This window comes from Trichosurus vulpecula, chromosome 9 (genome assembly GCF_011100635.1).
Source record: "Trichosurus vulpecula isolate mTriVul1 chromosome 9, mTriVul1.pri, whole genome shotgun sequence".
In the NCBI taxonomy this organism is placed as follows: Eukaryota; Metazoa; Chordata; class Mammalia; order Diprotodontia; family Phalangeridae; genus Trichosurus; species Trichosurus vulpecula.
The window spans coordinates 147,676,222-147,686,642 of NC_050581.1; positions in this window are offsets into that span (position 1 = coordinate 147,676,222).

The following is a 10,421-nucleotide window of genomic DNA, read 5'->3' on the forward strand; positions in this document are numbered from 1 at the left end:
GGACCAGATGCTCTGAAGTCTTAATCAATTCGATTCAACAAGTATTTACTGAGAAAAGCAAAGGTGTGTGCCTGGCTTTTCTGGGGAGACAATGATTAATAATGACATGGCACTTGCCCTCAGGGAATTTAGAAAGGAAATTAAGACCTATGGACAATTAGCTTGTAGGATCATAGATTTGAGAGCTGGATGGGGCTTGGGAAGTCACCTTGTCCAATTCCTTCACTTTACAGAGGAAGAAACTAAGGTTAAGTAACTTGTTTGAGGTCACACAGTAAGTACTAGAGGATAAATTTTTGAACCCTGAATTTAGCCACCCGAGATCCAGGGCTCTTTCTGACGTCTAACCCTTTCATTTTATAGAGGAAAAAAACCCAAGTACAAGAGGTTATAGTAAGAAGGAGAGAGTACAGTAAGAGAGGTAGAAAGAAAGTGTTACGGGGCTCAAAGTAGAAGGGTATGGCATCAGATCTAGTTGGAGGACTCAGGAAAGAGATAGTGAAGGGAACATTCCCCCTAGGAGTCCCAATACTAGACTTTTATGTGTTCTATGAGTTCACAAAAGAGGCAATATGACACAGTAGATAGAAGGATAACCTTACTTTGGGAGACTTGGATTCAAGTGCTGACTTGGATATATCCTAAGGAGAGACAGAGAAAAAGAGGGGGGTGGGGTGGGGAAATAATTTTGTTATCCCCATTTTGCTTAAGATTTGCTTCTGGTGGTAGAACTCATACAGGAACCCATTAGAGGAACCCTCACCTCATACCACATAGGGAGCTCTCCAAACCTTGTGCTGTGTCTAAAGCCAGAAAATCCAGATTCTAGTTCTAACTCTGCTACCAGAACCAAGTCCTACATCTCTGGGCAAGTCAGGACACTTCTCTGGATTTCAGGTTCCCCCCTACATGATGGGGGTGATGAAATAATATTATAATATCTGATTTGATAATAATATGGCTTCAGAATTTGAAACCATACAACAACTAAAACCCTGGTTTCTGGCCTCTTGGACTAATGTTCCCTAGAACACACTGTTCTCTCCATGCTAGGTAGGTGAAGAGATGTGCCAACAGGAAGGGATTCCCCACAACTGGAACAGCTCTCTCCCTTGCCCAATTTTACAGCTCTTAATACTCTTGTATAGACTTATTCTCATCTTTATTATACTTATATGCATTCTGTCTTATCTCCTCTTTCTAGACTGTAAACTCCTTGAGATTGGAAAAGCAGCAGGCTTTAGTCATGTCCCAGGACCAAGAATCTTTTTTTTTTTGCATGTATGCAAATACACAGAGTATCTGTGATTTCCCTAACATGAGGGAAGTCCCACTATAAGAACTCTCTCCACCAGTGAAAATTATAATTGTAGAATTAGAGGTCACCTAGTCCAACTGCCTCATTTTACAGATGAGGAAACTGAGGCCCATAGAGATTAAGTGACTTGCCCAAGGTCAAGTAATGACACAAAGCGACGTGTAAGTAACAAAGCAGAACTAGATATGTCCTCAAGAGGTCCTTGAACACATAGAGATTCAGCCTGGATCTCATAGCTAGGAAGAGCCTGGTCTTTCTGACTTCCCTGTACATAATAAAGGACCTTTCTTACCTCACTGAAGGATTTCTGGTTGGAAAAGGCAATAATAACCTGGGATACCTTCTGGGACCTAGTTCCAGACATTTGTCCTTATAAGATCACAGGATTTATAGCTTACAGATAATTTTACAAATCACAAAACTGAAGCCCAGAGGAGTTAAGTCATTTGCCTAAATTCACAGAGGATGTGAGTGACAAAGGTCAGGATTTGAACTCAAGTCTTTTGACTCCGAAGCCAGCATTCTTTCTACTGTACTGGAATGCCTTCTTCACTGGGTGAATTTTCGAGAGGTCTCTGGGTGTTTCCTTTGAATTTATCTCTCTCTTCCACTTCTCTCTCTTTTTTTTGGAGGGGGGGAAGGCAGGGCAATTGGCGTTAAGTGACTTGCCTAAGGTCACACAACTAGTAAGTGTGTCAAATGTCTGAGGTTCGATTTGAACTCAGGTTCTCCTGACTCTACTCACGGCGCCACCTAGCTGCCCCTCTCTTCCACTTCTCACACTTGTTAACATTCTTATCCTTCCTCCAATTAAACTATATAGTCCATCAGAACAGAGCTGGTGTAAGATCTATTTCTATACCCTTTGCACCTGGCACAGCACTTTGACACAACCAACTATTAATAAACATTGAATGAATGAATGAAAGCCCATTTACTAATCACTTACTGTGTGCCAAGTACTGTGCCAAGTGCTGGGAATACAAATAGAAAAAAAAATGAAAGCCTCAAAGAGCTCACACTCTAATTGGGGAAGATGACACATAAAAGGAAACTCAGCCTAGGTCATATGGAAAGGCCGGGAGGTGTGCTAGAACCAGGTTCAGAGAGCTGATTGTTAAATTGTCAGTGTGAGCATTACACTTGAGAAATCAGCAGTCACCTCAAATCAGGGCTTAATTTGTTGTTTTCTTGATATTCTCGACCTCAGAAAGTGTTAATAATTCAGGTCAAATGTGTTACATGATTGCACATGTATAACCTATATCAAATTGCTTACTGTCTCAGGGAGGGGGGAAGGGAAGGGAGGGAAGGAAAGAATTTAGACCTCAAAATTTAAAAAAAGAATGTAAAAATTATCTTTACTTGTAACCGAGGAAAAATAAAATATTATCCAAAAATAATGCTGACTGGGGAGGGAGGGAAAGAATTTGGGACTCAAAATTTAAAGAATATAAAAATTATCTTTACTTGTAACTGAGGAAAAATAAAATATTATTTAAAAATGCCAATTAAACTGAAAAGTATGTCTGTATTCACTGCTTTTTGTTTTTTATAGTTATCTCAGTTGTTAAACTTTTTAAAATTTCCAGCATACCACTGCAGTGATTGGCAAGGCCCAGAGGTACTTAGTTTAATCAGTAGGTTAGATAACAGAACGAGAAGTCTGCAGGGTATAGAGACAAGGCAGATGGTAAGACTGGGAGGACCTTAGGAAGTAACAATAAGGGAGATGGAAAAGGCTAGCGATCTTCCATCTCACCAGAAAGAAAAGAATTATTAACTCCCATCTCATGCAAGCCATATGAGAAGACGAGCGGCTTCAGGGTGGATTCTAGGAATGGCCTAGAGTAGAAGAAGAGAGCAAAGGGGTTAGGTAAGGCAGGAACAGCATCCTTCCCCCCAACCCCCCACCCCTTGGGTCTTCCCATCCTTTAGCTGTCCAATAGATTTTTCACAGAGATGGCTCTGTGAGTCTAAGTAGCTACTACTACTACTACTACTACTGATAGATAAATAGACAAACTACTTAACAAACAAATAAATGAATGAATAACAACCATTGAAATTAAAATAAATTGTACTAGAACTGGAGCATTATCATAGACTAAACTGCTGCCGATAATCATCTGGATATTACCTTGATCCATAAACATTTGGAAAAGGTATTTTAATCAATGTTGCCATACTAAGTCCTCAAAAGGCCCAAGTTATGTGAAATAAAAAACTTGAAAATATAGTTTCCTAGTAGAAGAAATCAAAATTATGTGGCAACGGGATGAGGCATATAACATCCCTGTTATCCTGCCTATTGCTGGAATTGTCCCAAAGATGCTTTCAGTGAGCCTGCAAGAGATGAGCTTACATCCCAGTAGTTTTATCCAATCACCAAAATAATCAGTCACTTTGGCCATCTGCATGATGCTCCACAGAATATGAAATATAAAAGAATGATAGCAAGAGAACACTTGTCTAGGACCATTTCTATATAACGCCAAGGACAAGATGAGAACAAGATGATAACCATACCATTTGCATAGAGCTTTAAAGGCTTGGCTGGCTTTGGCTTTCCATTTCTCTGGGAGGGAAATTGGTGCCCTTGGCAGGGCTTTGAGGACCTGTAACTCACCCATGTCCTGTTCTGAAGCTGGGTCAGCACAACCTCTGAATCTGCCTTACCAGAAAGAACAATGAAGGGCCAGGGGGGTGCCTGCCCCCAAAAGTATTAGGGAATCCTCCATTCAAACAATCAAAAAGTAACACAGAATAACAGTATGGCATTGTTGTTCAGTCATTTCAGACTTTTCGTGACCCTATTTGGGGTTTTCTTGGCAAAGATACTCGAGTGGTTTGCCATTTTCTTCTACAAGAGAAGAAACTGAGGCAAACAAGGTTATGACTTTCCCAGCTAGTGTCTGAGGCCATATTTGAACTCATGTCCAAGTGAATTGCCCAAGGTCATATAGCTAGTAGGTATCTGAGGCTAGATTTGATCTCAGGTCTTCCTGACCGCAGGCCCAGATGCCCTATCCCATATATATGTGTGTATGTACACATATATGTATGTATATATATAAACATATAGAGAGGTACCTATATATACATAATATATAACATTACAGAACTATATAATATATTATATAATAGAATATATGATATTATTTTATATAATTTATAATATTATATATAATATATCAAATAATACATCTACATCTCTATCTATCTATCTATATATCCAATACCAAGTCCTCCCAACCCCACCCGGAGTCTTTTCTTCTCTAGATTAAACATGCACCATTCTTTCAAACAGTCCTCATACGACCTGAGCCCAAGGCCCTTCATCATCCTGGGTGCCCTCCTCTGAACACTTTCTAGCTTCTCAATGCCCTCCTTAAACCATAATGCCTAGAACAGAACATAGTATTCCAGAGAATGGATGATGAGGGCAGAAGCTACCCCCCCACCCCCGCTTTTAATGCAGCCCAAGTTGGTGTTAACTTTTCTAACTGCCACAAAATACTGCTGACTTATATTGACTTTGAAGTCAACAAAAATCCCCAAATCTTTCAAAAAAATATTTTCACACCATCCAAGGCCCTCCACCTTGGGCTGTTGATGTTTTTGTGTCTAAGTATGACTTTACATTTTTCCTTGTTGAATTAGATTCTGTTCAATGAGCCAGCCTGTCAAGCTCCCCTTAGATCCTCATTCTGTCCTCTCTGTTAGTGATCCTTCTCAGCTTTATAACATAAGTATATTTGATCAGCATATACCACCTATGCCTTTATGCAATTCATTCATAAAAATGTTAAACAACCCAGGGCCAGGCACAGATCCCTGGGGTACTCGATTAGAGTCCTTCAGCCCTCTGGGATAGAATTTATCTGGGCCAGAGATGTAAATTGATTTTAAACCCTTGTGCACTCGTGAATTATTTCCTTAAATATCTTGGGCTACATTTCCCTCTGCGTGATGTTATTCCTACTCTTTCCAATTTGAGCACCATGTTTCTCACATGAAAAAAATTAGTTTTGCCTTCTCCCTGCCCTCCATTAATATCCCATCATTTTCTTCAAGCAGGAGAGCTATCCCTTTTTTTTTTGATTGACATACAACTACCAAAGCTCGTTTTGTCCTCTTTAGTGTTTTTGCCATTCTGAGCTCATCTTAACCTTTAACCCTCCTGATGTCATTCTTATTCATGCCTCAGTTTTATTTTTCCTCTCACCTTCCAAGTCTTTGTACCTTTAAAAATCTGAATTCATTCAATAATCATAAAATCACTAAATTCTAGAGTTTAGAAGTTGTTTTGTGTAATTTCTTGCCTGTTGGAGATGTCTCCACAGCAAGCCATCAACTGCTCTATGCGTAAATGTCTCCAGTGAATGGATAACTTGCAATTTCACAATGCAGCCTGTTCTGCTGTCAGGCAGCTCTCTGGTTAGAAACCTTCCTCAGAGTCAGCCAAAATCTGTATCCATATAACTCCTCCTACTTCTCCACCACCCACATTTGACCTAGTTCTCCCCCTCTGGAGTCATATAGAATCAATCTAATCCCACTGCCATTGTGGCAGTTGGCCAAAATAAATCCTCAGGTTAGCTTTGAGACTCAGCGGGTCACTGTGGAAGGATGCTGGAATGGGAATCAGAGGACCTGCATCTAATCAGTTTCCCCATCTGTAAATGAAGGGCTGTCCTAAGTGATTCCTAAGGGCCCTTGTGGGCTTTAAATCTAAGATCTGGTACATTTCTATCACTTTCTTTAGATGCCTTTAGATCTTCCCCTTGTTAGGATCAACGATGATTCTGAGTTAGAATCTCATTTTAAGCATTTCTCATGCCTTCCGAGTTGTACTTCCTTCTAAAGAGCCTCGGGGCAATTGGATCACACTTATCTTTTCTCTGGACTTTCTGAAATCGTCTTCACTAAAGCCTAGGTAGATATCCAGCTACCGTCAGTGTTTCTTCCCTTGTTATTAATAACCTCTAAGATCACGAATCACTTCTTAAAGGTTCCCATTTGTTCTATTTCATTCATTAGCTCTTCTTTGTCAGTCAGAACTAAATCCAGAGTAACATCTCCTTTTAATGCTTCCTTTACTTCGTGAGAGATTAAATCGTCAGCAAACCAAGCCAAGAATTTATCAGATGACTTTACCAGAACGAGACTTCCAGTATGTTGAAGACCCTATTCTTCATTGCCTCTGTGACCATTTTGTTAAAGCTATTAAAAAAGCATCATCCATAAGTTCCAGCTGTCTGGGTGGTCTGTGGCTTACTCCTATGATGACTTCATTTCTGGCCCTCTCTCATCTCCCCTAACCTAAATATTCTCTATTGTTTGCACTCTCAGGTTCATACAATCTAGTATTTTGTTTATGTACCATGTATAATTCTTTTCCTATTAGATCTGTTTCTTTTTCAGTGAAACTTTCAGTGAAACTTTTTCAATGAAAATTTCTGGCAAATTATTGTATGTCATTTGAACACACCCTAGGCTCTCTCTTTGCTCATAACGTATTCTATGGTTGTATCCTCCATCTTTCTTTACTTGTTGAAATCCCGTCTATCCAATGAAGCAACAACTGAAATGCCAACTTTTTCATGAAACCTTCCCTAATCTTCCCACTCAATTATCTTCCCCATTTACCTCACATAGAAATTGATTTTTCAACTTTCTAATGAATTTATTATCTATCATTTTCTGTAGTTATCTTTGTTTGCGGCATTCTTCTATCAGACTTTAAATTTCATGACGGTAGAGTCTAGATAGTTGAAATTTTGTATTTCCCTTTGAATCTAACTGCTCTGCATTCAATAGGGGCTTAATAAATGTTTGTCAAGTAAGTGAATGAATAAATGAATTGAAAAGTTACCCAGGTAATTAAATAAATAAATGAACAATAAATACTGAATGAATGATATGTAAATAATGAATAATGAAATGAATAAATAATGAAAAGGTTATCCAGGTAAGTCAAACAATGAAAGCCTCATAGACCCAGAGGTGAAAGGGACCTTTGAGGTCATCTCTCAGCACACTCAGCACACATTTACTGAGCACCTAGTGTGTGCCTAGCCTGGCATTCAGGGCCTTTGACAGTCTGGCATCTTCCTGCCTCTCTACCTTCATATCACCCTACACTCCTCCATTCACCCTCTGCTCTTGCCATTCTTTGGCTTCCTCTGAAAGGCGGAGGCCCATGCAGGAATGTTGTCCTCACAAAGCCCCAGAAATAGCTGTGGGTCATGTACCAATGTACATAACATAAGTAATTGGCAGGGGAAGAGGATGGAAAAGCCAGGCTAGCTGGCCTAAATGAAGCAGTCAGGCCCCTGGGGGAAGAGACAGGAGGCAGCATGTGCCAGGCATGTTAAACCATCTCAACCACCACCTCCCCTCAGATCCTGCTGGAATCAGCCCAGAAGAAGCCCAGGAATAGCATTGTACCCCAGACTACTAGGTCTTCTCCCCACTTGGCCCTTGAACCCATCATCAAGGGTAGCCATCCTTATGGAAAATGTCGTGCCACCAATAACACTGAACACCACCCTACTGCCAGTAATAGGGAACACAAACAGCCCTGGAATCATCCAAGCCCCCAAGATCGTTGGCCTTGCTTCCAGCCTGGTCCCCATAGCCCTGGTAAAACTGAGTATTTATTTCAGTATTTATTTGTTGTTCATTTATTTATTGAATTATCTGGATAACTTTTCAATTTATTTATTCATTCACTTGTGGAGATGCAACCTGGTGACTGCTTCTGCAGGGGCTACAAGCCTTACACCCTCCCCCAAAACTACAGCTCCAGGAGACTCAAAAAGAGGGTTCTCACCACCAAAGTCCTTATCATTGTCTACTGCTCCAACATTAGAAATCAGTGTACTTTTATTACTAGAAATGAATTGAAAGAAGAAGCACTTTATTTTGTTTCACCACAGCAAAACATAGCCCCTCTGTCTCTGTCACTATCTGTCTTCCTGTGTCTCTCTGTCTTCCTAACTCTATTTCTCTCTATGTCTCTCCTCCCATCCCTCCTTACCTCTCTCCCCACTCTGTCTCTCTGTATTTCTCTTTTCCCTCCTCTCTCCTCTGTCTCTCTTTTTCTTCTCTCTGTCTCTGTCTCTTTTTCTCTCTCCCCTTTTTGCCCCTGTCTCCATCCCACCCTTTGCCTCTGTCTCTCTGTCTCTCTCTCTCTCCATCTCCCCCCTCTCCTTCCTCGATCTTTGTCATTGTCTTTATCTCTTTACCCCCTCTATTTCTCTCTCTCCCTCCTCTGTCTCTGTCTGTCTCTGTTCCCCTCTCTCCACTTTCTGTCTCTGTCTCTATCTCTATAGCTCTATCTCTCTCCCCCTCTGTCTCTCTCTTTCTCTGTCTCTCTTTCCTCTTTCTATTTCTCTTCCACCTCTCTGTCTCCATTTGTCTTTCTCTCTGTGTTCCCCCCTTGGTCTACCTGTCTCTGTCTCTCTTCCCTCTGTCTCTCTTCGTCCTGCGTGTGTCTCTTTCTGTGTCTCTCATTGTCTCTGTCGCTGTCTCCATGTCTCTCTCATCTCTGTCTCTCTATCTTAGTCTCTTTTTTTCTCTCACCATTCCTCATAGTCTAGAATTCTGGCCTCTCAATCCTATACCAGCACAGTGTCATGGGTAACAATAACAAATGTGTGTTAAGCAGCTGCTTTGCATAACTTTGTGCAGAATGGTGAGGGAGATACTCAGCTGACAGTAGTAACAGTCCTAGCACTTCGGGTTCTTACAATGTAGCTGATAGATGCCGTAAGATAAACACACGGATTATTTTAACTCCTGATGTAACAGATAAGCATGATTAGAGAAATATAAAATAAAATGCTGTTTGGTGAAAGATGGAGAAACTGGCAAGGTTTCTCAGGAAAAGTGATCTTTGAGTTGGACTTTTGAAGATAGGTACAGTGACATGCTGATAAAATGTTTAACAACTGGCTTTCCTAAAAAAGGTATACATGGTACACTTCTGAGTTTAATTTTCATGATTAACATTTTCTCCATCTCTAAAGTCTAGAAATTAACAAAACCTTAAACTAAGCCTTGATTTATCACCTTTGCCTATTTCTGAGGTGAAATGTTCTGAAATTTAACAACTGATTCTCTCCAGCTGGTTAGAGCTGGCTCCAGCACACCCCTGGATAGATAGATCTTTCCCCAGGCTCTGTCCTTGGTTCTCCTCTCTTGCCTCTCTATGCTCTTTCCCTTGGAAATTCACTCCTACTGTTTGAGCATAGGGAAAGTCTACTTGGGATATTAATCAAGCAGTAGGAGCATCATGGACTTCAGAGGTGAAAAGACCATAGAGATCTTCTCCACCTCTTATGTGTCTAGACTGGCATTCAAGATCATCTAAAATCTGACCCCCTCCCCCACCTCTCCAACACAATTTCCCCCAGGTTCCTCTGCACACAATCCCTCTGCTAGTTCCAGACTAGTCTCTAGTAAATTTGAAAGCCAGAAGAATGAAATCTCTAAGTTCATTTGAGCTCTAGACCCCTATCTCTAAGTGCCTGGATATAGCACTGGCATCTTACATATGACGACAGAGTGGGAAGACAGCACAGTTTCTACACTCAAGGGAGGCAATAGGGAGTGGGACAAGACAATTTCACAAATAACAATGGCACAGCAAAGACAGGGAGAGCACATTATAGGCTTGGCATGAGTAATAAGAAAGCTTAGGGTGCATTAAGGTAGTATAGACAAATTTTCTTGAAGTATAGAATGCCTTGGGGGGAAAACATATATAAATGGAAAGGAAGAGGAAAAAGGAGTTATAACATGGAACATAAGAAAATTAAATGCCAGAATGGAAGTCCATGAAGCTAAGAGTGAAAACACAAGGTAAGACAAAAAGAAGAGACAAAAAAAAAAGATTATGTCATCGTGAGGGGTAAACTGCCGACCAGCCAGTCAGTTTGAAGATATGAAAGATGCTTTATTAACAGAGAGAATGAAAGGGAACTGAACTGCACTAAGACTTTTGGAACACCTCGTACAAAAATTTATTATTATTAAGGATATAGGCTTCCCATATATGAAATATTAGTATCATTATATCCAGAATTAGAAGAGA